This window comes from Hakea prostrata, chromosome 3 (genome assembly GCF_041222555.1).
Source record: "Hakea prostrata isolate BN-2017 chromosome 3, UWA_Hpros_2, whole genome shotgun sequence".
In the NCBI taxonomy this organism is placed as follows: Eukaryota; Viridiplantae; Streptophyta; class Magnoliopsida; order Proteales; family Proteaceae; genus Hakea; species Hakea prostrata.
The window spans coordinates 70,226,895-70,236,871 of NC_142602.1; positions in this window are offsets into that span (position 1 = coordinate 70,226,895).

Consider the following 9,977-nt stretch of genomic DNA (forward strand, 5'->3'; position numbering starts at 1 on the left):
GGGTGATTCCCGTTTGATTAATTACTCCTTTCGTAAGGAAAATTGCATCTTTTCTCAAAGATACCATTCACTCGGGTGATTCCCGTTTGATTAATTGCTTCTTTCTTAATGGAAATTGCATCTTTTCTTAAAAATACCGTATACTCAGGCTTATCTCGATAATCCCCGGGGGGAAATTGTTTGGTAGCTTATGCAAAAACGGAGAAAAACTTGATTCAGTCATAAAAGGATTACAATATTCAGCATTAAGACTTAATCAATTTTAACTGAAGGACTCCCGGGAAGGTCCTCTACAACAGCTGGTTCGGTCGCGCCCTCGAGGGACTCCAACAGGCCTACAGTATTGGCAGGTGAACCTTGGATCTCCTCCTCGCCCCGTTCATGCTCCTCCGGCAGTTCACTATCTCCTTCCCGAGCCGTTGTTTCTTCATCCTCACCTTCCTCCCTTACTTCGTCTTCAGGAGAGGGTTGGGGAAGAGGATCAATGTAATCCACAGCATCATGAAAAGGGAAATCCTCAATCTCGGGAAGGCCTTCGGGACGAGGGCGTTTGAGTTCATCATAAATCTGAGGGTCCAGCAGCTTCTCCAGCTCTCGGGGGCGAGGAAGGTCAGTTTGCTGCAGAGCCTTCTTAAAGGCAACTCGCATACCTCTCCTAAAGGAGGGAGTAGCAACAGCCAGAAGGAGACTCTTGAACTCTGGAGTCGTGAAGTATTCCTCCAGCACACCTCGCCTTGAAGCTCCTGTACCCGAGGACTCCAGCTCTTTCAACTTGTCTCTCAGCTGGGCATTCTCATTCTTCTCCACCAATAAAAGGGCTTCGGATGCCTTCAGATCTTCGGACACCTTCCCGACTTTCTCTTCCAAGTCACTGACCTTCCCTTTGTACTTGCTTTTGCTTTTGGAAAGGACATCCCTTTCCTTCTTCAGTTTCGCCGCTTTCTCTTCGGCGTCCTTCAGTTTCTTCTCCGCATCTTCCTTGGCAGTAATAGCAGTGCGGGCCCGAACGTTCGACTCCCCGTGGAGCTGTTCGGCCAGCGCTAACTGCTTGGCTTGGTCCCGAGCCCTGCGAAGAGACTCAGAAAAAATGTGCACAGCACCAGCAACATATCTGAAAAAAAGATTACCCGGGTAAGAAGATTCATAATAGTGATTCGGGAGAAAAAGGAAGAAAGACAGGTACCTGAATCCTTCATTAAAAAACTCCCTATTCGGGAGGTTGCGCAGATATGTTGCATCAGCATCATTAGTGGCATCATTTAGCCACTGTTCAGCATACTCCGAGTCGCTGAAAACGGAGTTAAAACCAAGGTCACCACCCGAAGAAGAAGGGGCAACCTCCCGAGCCGGTTCGTCAATACGAACCCTTTTTGAGAGACGAGGGACGCCGTCTCCTTTACGCTTCTCAGCTCCCGAGGAAGGAGCCTTCTTCTTTAGACTCTTGTCCGGAGATGGCCTGGGAGGAAGGGCTATCGCCTTGGCGGCCGCAGGAACTTGAGCCGGGACTTTTTTGAGTACTCCCGAAGGAGTCTTGCTTGTAGGCACAGGCTTCCGTCGCTTGGCCTCGTCCATGTTCCCCGAGCGCCATGGCCGGAAGATCATCTTCGAGAGATGTTTTGACTCACTGAAAGACGAAGAGTACGTATCAGGTCAGCACAACATAGACAACACATAAACAATAAAAAGAGACTTACTCGGGGAGAAACCCCATAGCTGAAGAACTGACTCGTACTCCATGGAATACCCATGGACTGCGAGTTCGTCATCGTCAACCGAGTTTATTATATCGATATAGTCTTCCTCCTCGGGATGAAGGGCGACAAGAATATTCAGACGGTCGATCTTCCCCTTGGAGACTTCTTGGAATTGAGTACGGAAGGGCTCGGGAGAAGGTGGTTTAAAGAAGAGATAAAACTCCCGCCATTTCTTGGTAGTGGACGGGAGGGAATCCTTTAGAATAAAGTTCCCTTGAGAAGGGGAAATTCTTTTGGATAAGAAAAACCAGCCGCGTTGGCTGTGAGGATGAAGGGAATAATAATGGTGGAATAAGCCGAAAGTCGGGAAGACCCCTATTGACTTACAAAAACCGACGAACCCGATCATAATCCTCCAACTGTTCGGGCTCAAATTGGAAGGACTAAGCTTATAATGCTCAAGCACATCTATGAAAAGATCATGCAACGGGAGGCGCAACCCCCGATAAAAGCATCATAATATAAGGGATAGAATCCCTCGGGAGGACTATTTACTCTCTGGCTATCAGTCGGGATAATAACCTGATATCCCTCAGGAATACCAAAACTACCCAAAAACCTATCCAGATCCTCGGGAAACAAGGAGCAAAGATAGAATTCAGGTCCCGAGGAGTTCTGGACAAAATTAATGTGCCAGGGAGTTAAGGGTTCGGCTTGAAGAATTTCTAAGGCTGCGGAGTCGAGTTTCTTAACATCAGGTTTACGAGGGATGGCCCCCCGGAAACCGCTAGGACGTTGAAAGGGCGGTCGAGGGGGAGCTTTCGATCTGGATACGCGGGAGGTGGATGGGACATCAGTCCGAAGAAAGGCTTGGGAAGATACAGCAGGGGGATCTCGGGAAGTGGCCGTAGACTCGGGTCTTAGGGCACTCTGAGCAGAAGGAGTGGCAGAATCAGAAACAGGAGCAGGGTTCGAATCGAAACTTTGATCGGGACCCTCCCGGGATTCTACACTTGGAATGGTCTCAACCTCGGCCTCTTCCTCTGCTTCTACCCCGGTCTCTACTTCCCCTTCCACTTCATTGGGTACAAGGGATGGAGTCAAGGCTTGCATCGCCTGCCTCTCTTTGTCCTTACGGAACATCTCTTGAATCTCATCATAGAGTCGGGATCGTCGTCCTGGGTTGAGCAGCTATTAGATTTGGATTTCTCCTCATCAGAAGATTGCTCGTGGAGTTCTTTCAGGCGATCCCCGGTCAGATTGTATTTTTTCGTTTGATCGCTATCACCCTCACTGGTATAACCCTCAGCCCGACGACGTCTATCACGATAGATGGGAACGGGAACCTTGTTTTGATACCTAAACCCTCTCAAGCTTACTTTTGGCTTCTTCGGGGCCTTATATCTCCTCGGGGCCATAAGGAAAAAGAAACTTACTGATTAAAAAGCAGGGAAGGCTTGAGAAAGCTTCAGAAGTCAGTCGGGAGCGTCGCTTAGTCGAGAGCGAAGAAAACAGTGAGAAGAAAAGGAAGGCAAAGGCCCCTATTTATACTGCCGGAAGAGGCGTTACACTTCTTGATCAGACGGTTACGACTCTTGACGATCAACGGTTGCAAAAGCGAAAATGGTTCGCCTCCCCAGAGGCTCTCATTATGAGCCTACGCCTAGCCACCTGACGTGTCAATCCCAGGTTGGGCGAAGTCCTGAGGACAGCCGTTACAAAAAAACAGCTGGTCACTTTAGTGCGCAGGCATTCAATGCGCCCACTAAGGGGTATTCCTGGAAATGTCCCGAGGAAAGGGAACTCGTGGAACCTCCTGAGGTACAACTCATTCCAACCACTTAACTATCTCGAACATCGCAAGCAACAATCGGGATAGGGGGCTTATGATACGGAAAGATAGGCACCAAACGGGTATAACCCGAATGAATGGTATCGTCATATTAATCGGGTTACACCCGATCCTATCATGATGAAACGTAATCGGGTCCTGGCTGAATGGGGCTCCACATTACGGTTAGTCGGGAAGGATGCCGATCTTCTATAACCGAAAGCGTAACGTACGCCACAGATATAGCAATCATCCTTGTTATAGAAGGTCAACTCGACAACCTGATTGAATGGGACTAACGACAAGGGAGCATGATCCGAGGAGAAACATCAGCCCTTGTCTGGCTAACTTACCAAATACATAAAAGGTAACACCCACACTATAAATGCACAGATCTACCCCTCCGGTAAGGAACGAATACACTTTGAGCATAATCTTGTGTAGCTTTTGCACGAGACCTCATTCAGTTCATCATCTAACTTTGCCATCAGAGGCGGCTGCCCGGCACACAAGCCGGCCCGCATCTAACCTTTCTTGCGGGCCCCATCCCCCCGGATTAAAAAAGGGGGGGCGGGGCTCCCCCAAAAAAATCACCCCCCTCAATAAATTATAAATAAAAAATAATTTTATATTTTTTTTTTATTTTTCCTCTTTTTTTTTTTTCTTTTCTCTTGTGTGTTGGGTGGGGTTTGTTTTTTTTGTTGTTGTTTTTCTTTTTTTTCTTTATTATTAGATGAAAAAAAAAAAAAAGAACATCATCTTTTAGCCTTGACAATACAAAATCCAAATTTTGCCTTGGCACTTCAGGGATTAGAATTCTTAGCCTCTAAATACAAGGTGTTGGTTTTGGCCAACTCAACCAACTCCTTGGGTTCTATTGTTGATTTTTGCACCTCTCTTCCTTGAAACTTGCTTCCCCACCCATCCATGGTTTTTGATTCTTCCTAACCAAAAAGGTCATGGTTTCATACTTTTAGTATATGATTAATTTTTAAAATTAAAATAATAATAACTTACGTTTAACTCTAATGTTTCCTCCCAACTACCAATGAAGTAGGGATATGTTAGGGATTCCGGTAATGATTTTGAAAAGTTTCTTGGTATTCAATTATTCCCCACTAAGTTTAAGGCTAAGAATTCTTTTCTTTTTTCGAAAAATTTTCTTCTAAGTTACTTGGCTGGAAAACTGTCTAAGTTACAGAGTCAAGAAAATACTAATTAAATCCTTATTTGCCTCGGTTGCCACTTTTTTTATATACATGCCTTGTTTTTGCATTTTTAAATTTTCTTGTTTCTTATTGGACTCTAGAACATCAAGAGTTTGCAATGGAAATGTAAGTAAATTCTCTAACCCGCTTTTGATCAGTTGAATAAATCATGTCTATGATGGGTTAGTAAAGCGGTTAGAGGCCCAACCTCCCTAGGGGAGGTCTTGGGTTCTCGCTCATTCGACAGTATTAATTATATAAAAGCTCCTTTGATGATGTAATCGTGGTGCGCACAAACTGGCTTGGATGAACCTCATATCCAAAAAAAAATCATAGACGTTCGCACTCATTCGGCGGCATTAATTATATAAAAGCTCCCTTGATGATGTAATCGTGGTGCGAGCAAGCTGGCCTGGATGAACCTCATATCCAAAAAAAAAATCATGTCTATTAGTTTCGCATGGAGGCTTAGGTTTTAGGAACTTTCAAAACCAGCTCTCCTTGATGAAAGCAAGAATTGAAGTTATTAAATGAACCTGATTCCTTGTGCACTCTTGTCATTAAGGGGAAATACTTTTCTAATTCAACTTTCTTTAACCTTAGGACTTTTGAAGAAGCATGACTCCTGTATATGGGATTGTCTTAATTTGGTCGCCCTACCTTTAAATGAAATATTACTTGAGTTATTTAGAGTGGGGCATCTTCCTTTTTTTCGATTGATCCATGGGTTTTTAACATTTCCTTAGACACCGTTTTGTTTGTAGAAGTTGGGTGGGAAAATAAATATGTGGGATCTATATGTAATCAGTTATGCCAAAAAAATTCCTTTGGCACCGTTTGTTTTAAGAAGTTAGGTGGAAAAAATTAACATGTAGAACCTATATATAGTGGGATGGGGAGGGGTGGAATGAAAAAGGAAATTAAAGAATTTTGTGAAAAAAAATATAAATGTGGGACTCATTTTTGTCCACAAAATCTTACCAATTTAGTGAGACTTCGAAAAAATGATGGGGTGGGAAAAATAACCTGTCATGTTAGTAGACAAGTAAAGGAAGCTTGTTTGTCCATTTTCTCACCCTATTGAACTAAACAAGCCACATTTTGAGATCTTACAGAAAATTTTACTTTTTCAAACTTTTTTTCGCCCCCACTTCACATTCAACAAACAAATGGTGCCTTACGTATTATACCAGAGTCTCTAGTTTCTTCCTTTATGTTGGTGCCTAATTTTATTATAACTCATGGAATTCTTCTAAGTTTTTTCAAGTCCTTCCCCCCCCCCTATTGTGCAAGCAATAGCTTCCTTACTCCTTCCTCGAATTATTGGAGATTTAAGTTATCTAGAGAAGGATCTTTCTCAACAAAAGTTGCAATGAAGTGCCTCAGGTCTCTTCACCCTTGCTCCTCTCTAAAAGGCATTGGTGGAAAATGTTCTAGAAATTGAAAGGTGTTCCATGATTTAAATTTTTTTCTTCTGGAGACTTCTAAACAATGACCTTCCATTAAGGTGATGTGCAACATTATTTGTTTCTCTAAGAATGATGCAAATTCATTGATATAAATCCATATGATCCTTAGTTTGGGGGGGGGGGGGAGGTGCTATGACAAACACCCGCGTCAATTCCCTTGAGCACTTCTTCCAAGTGCTGGTCTTCAACCTCCTCAATGAGGCTTTGTTTGCTATAGGCCATCTAAAAAGCCCAGGTGTGGACGGATTCCCCCCCTTTATTCTTTCAAAATTTTTGGGAGCTAACACATCAAGATCTATTCAATTTTGTATCAAGTTTTTTTGCTACAATTTTTCTTCCTGAGGGAAGTAATGACACTCTCATATGTCTGATCCCAAAGAAGAGAACCCTAAGATGGTGGAGGACTTTTGACCAATCAGTCTATGTAGAGTGGCAATTAAAGTGGCCACCAAATATTGGCAACTCGATCACATATGATGTGAAACCCAGCCCTAACCTTGACCCGGAAACCCTGTTGTTTGTAGCTTCGACAACCCGAAGTAAAGCAAGAAGTCAGTTATGGGCCATCCCAGTGGAAGATTTGGTGGCTGGCTTAGAATTCATGAGAGTTGATGACAGTGTTCCATTTATGGAAACTGTACCCTAATGAAGATGGAATTAGTTGATAGACTTGGAGTACTCTCTGACTTGGTTCGAAGGCATTTCTACCTACTAGGTAAGTCACTTGGTGTGTGTGCAAAACCCCTTTATGTTTGGATTTGATCTGATCCTTCATTTCCCTGTTTTGGACTTGCTGTTCTGATTGGTCGACTCATTGGTCGACTGGGCCAGTACACCAATCAATCGACCAATGAGATCTAATTTTGCTGATTAGGTCTTTGCTTGCTCTATTTAAGTCCAATCTCGAGTCTACTTCGTATTTTCTGCCTCCAAACTCTTTGGAACGTACCAGAGCCCTTTGCAAGTCATCTCCCTTGCATCCTTGGTGATTTTCTCGACGGATTTCGTCAAATCTCGTGCTTTTACACAAAAAGGTATGTGACATCCTCTTCTATGTTTCATCTTTGGTTCTTCGTTACTTTTCTTTCCTTTTTTGATTGAGGACAGTAGAAGTGATGTTGTATCTCTGTTGCAATTATCACTATACTCTTTCCCTCTCTTTTTCTAAGGATCTAAAGCTTGGTGGATGATCTTCATCAAGATCATCACTCGTTTTTTAAGGAAAACATGTATTCATTCACTTTCCTTATTTAGATTGATGTTCTTCAGTCTTAGATCTATTTTTCTTGAAGATCTATGCATGTTTTTCATGATTTCTTTATCACAATTAGTGATCCATCATCTTATTGTTCTTGTCCATGATTTTTACTATGAATTCTTCAAGGACCATGATTGATCTAATTATGGTAACTTTTTGTTTCCTAATTTGTAACTTGAAAACTTGATATAGTTAGTGTTTTGAAGTTCTCTATATACTAGTATACTGCCATTATAGTTTCCCCCTTGTTTAGTACCCTTTTAAACCACCAAATTCGGTTTTATATTCTAAAATCTCTGATTTTTTAAGGCCACTGTCTCTGTTGGTCGACTCATTGGTCGATCGAGGCGAAAAAAAAAACAAAATCCCCCCAAACACCAACAACCCCCTATTTTTTTTTTTTTTTTTTTTTTTTTTTTTTTCCTTTTTTTTTTTTTTCCTTTTATTTTTTAAATATTTTTTGCTTGTATCTCAAGATATCACGCAAGTATACGTATCGCAATCAAGTAATAAATGATAAGTAAAGTATCGATCCCACGGAGAATTATATCCTTAACTTTCAATGTAAAAATAAAATTGATTTAAATGAAATTAACAAGGTTGATTGGTGTTTGTCTAACTAATTAACCAAATGACAGGTAAAGAAAACTAAGGAACTAAAATGTAGATTTGAGCAATGGAAGAAACTTAATGAGTGACAAGTGTGTTAGGAATCAAGTTTCCCTTCCCCTGAATTTTAAAACACAAATACTAAAGCAATACTACAACCCCAAGATAAATCAAAAACTTGGAATGAATGGCAATATGGTATTTTCCAATACACATAAGCTAGCATCCTAAATCAACATCAGCATATTCCTATGAAGAATTGAATTAAGAATGCAATTTAAACCCAATCCAATCAATGGTAATGTGAGGTTATTGGGTATTCCTACCCAACCTACTAATTAACACAACCTAATTAAAGATGATGCTAACTCACACAATTCAACAAACACCTAGACTTCGTTAATTTTCCAATTAATGAAATCATAACATTCATTCAAGAACTGAAATTAGTCAATATAACATGCTGAATTCATTAACAATAAAGTGGATTGCAATAAAACTAAAGAACACATGATTAGTTACATATCAAAATTCAGGTTTAGATACTACTATCATCCCAACACAGCTAAGATTTAGCCCATAACAGAATTCAAATGCATAAAAACAAGTATAGTTGACATGAGACTAGAAAATAAGAAGATAGAGTTATAAAAACAAGAATAAACTAAGGCTTCAATGCTTCCACATGAGCTCCAGCTTTCTTCTTCAGCAAATCAGCAACTCCAGCAGCTCCTTGCTTCCACAAGAGCTCCAACATTCGTTCTCTACCTCCTTCCTCTCAGCCGAGTCTCTCCTCTACACCTTGGTCCAATCTCTCCTCTTTTTTCCTTGCCTCTCTTCTCTTTCTTCCATAAATGTCTTCAATCATTAGGTTAGATTCTGGCCATAGGATTAGAACTTTCCTCCTGAGATCAAGGGCTGAAAACCATCATGTATTTACAAGAATTTAGTCCACTTAAGTTAGCCCTTTTTTGTCAATTCCATTTGAATTGGATCTGAGAATATTCTGCTCCGTTGTTGTAGCAATGCAGCAACAACTCTACAACAAAGTTAGAGGACATGTTCTTCTATTATGAATCTTCACCTACATGTTCAAGAGAAAGAGAAACAGTCAAATTCATCCATAAAAAGAAGGGAAATTCATGCAATGTGACAAAAATGAACTAAACAAAATGCAACATGTTGAGACTAAATAAGACAACACCTAATGAATACTATCACTAAAACAAAGACAAAATACTCCTAAATCAAGCCATCTCAAGTATAAAAGTTATAAATCTTAACTCTATTTCATAGAATTATCACACCCCCAAACTTAAGACATTGCTTGACCTCGAGCAATAAAGACAAATGAAAACAACTAACTACTAATGAAAGCATGAGGAAATCAAAAGAAAAGAAAAGCAAATAACCTGGCTTAAGCATGCAATAGGATGAGTGTTAGACAGAAGTTGCCTCTCAATCTTTTTCTAAATTTTCAGATCCAACACATCTGGCCAATAACACTTAGATGTCATACTTTACTCATCAAGATGCTCTCAAGTGTGTGTGTGAAAGTTAAGGATCTTGCCCCAGATCACCCTAGTATAGCTGAATCATGGTCATCAAGTTTAGTTCATTGATCTAATATGTTGACCAAATGATTACCTCTCCACTAATTAGGAATCCATATCTTTTTACAACCCCAAGAACTTGTTTCATACTCTTTTGAGCATTTGACCCCCAAACTTATTATTTATGAATTTTTTTTTTTTTTTTTATTTTTTTTTATGTTGTCATCTTGCCTTTTACTCGAATATCGCTCATTTGTGATGAAGATACCCGGTTACTCAACAAGATCACAAACAAGAGTGCCTTGCATGCTCATATTTCGGGCCACTGTTGACGTAAAAAATACACATGGGTTAC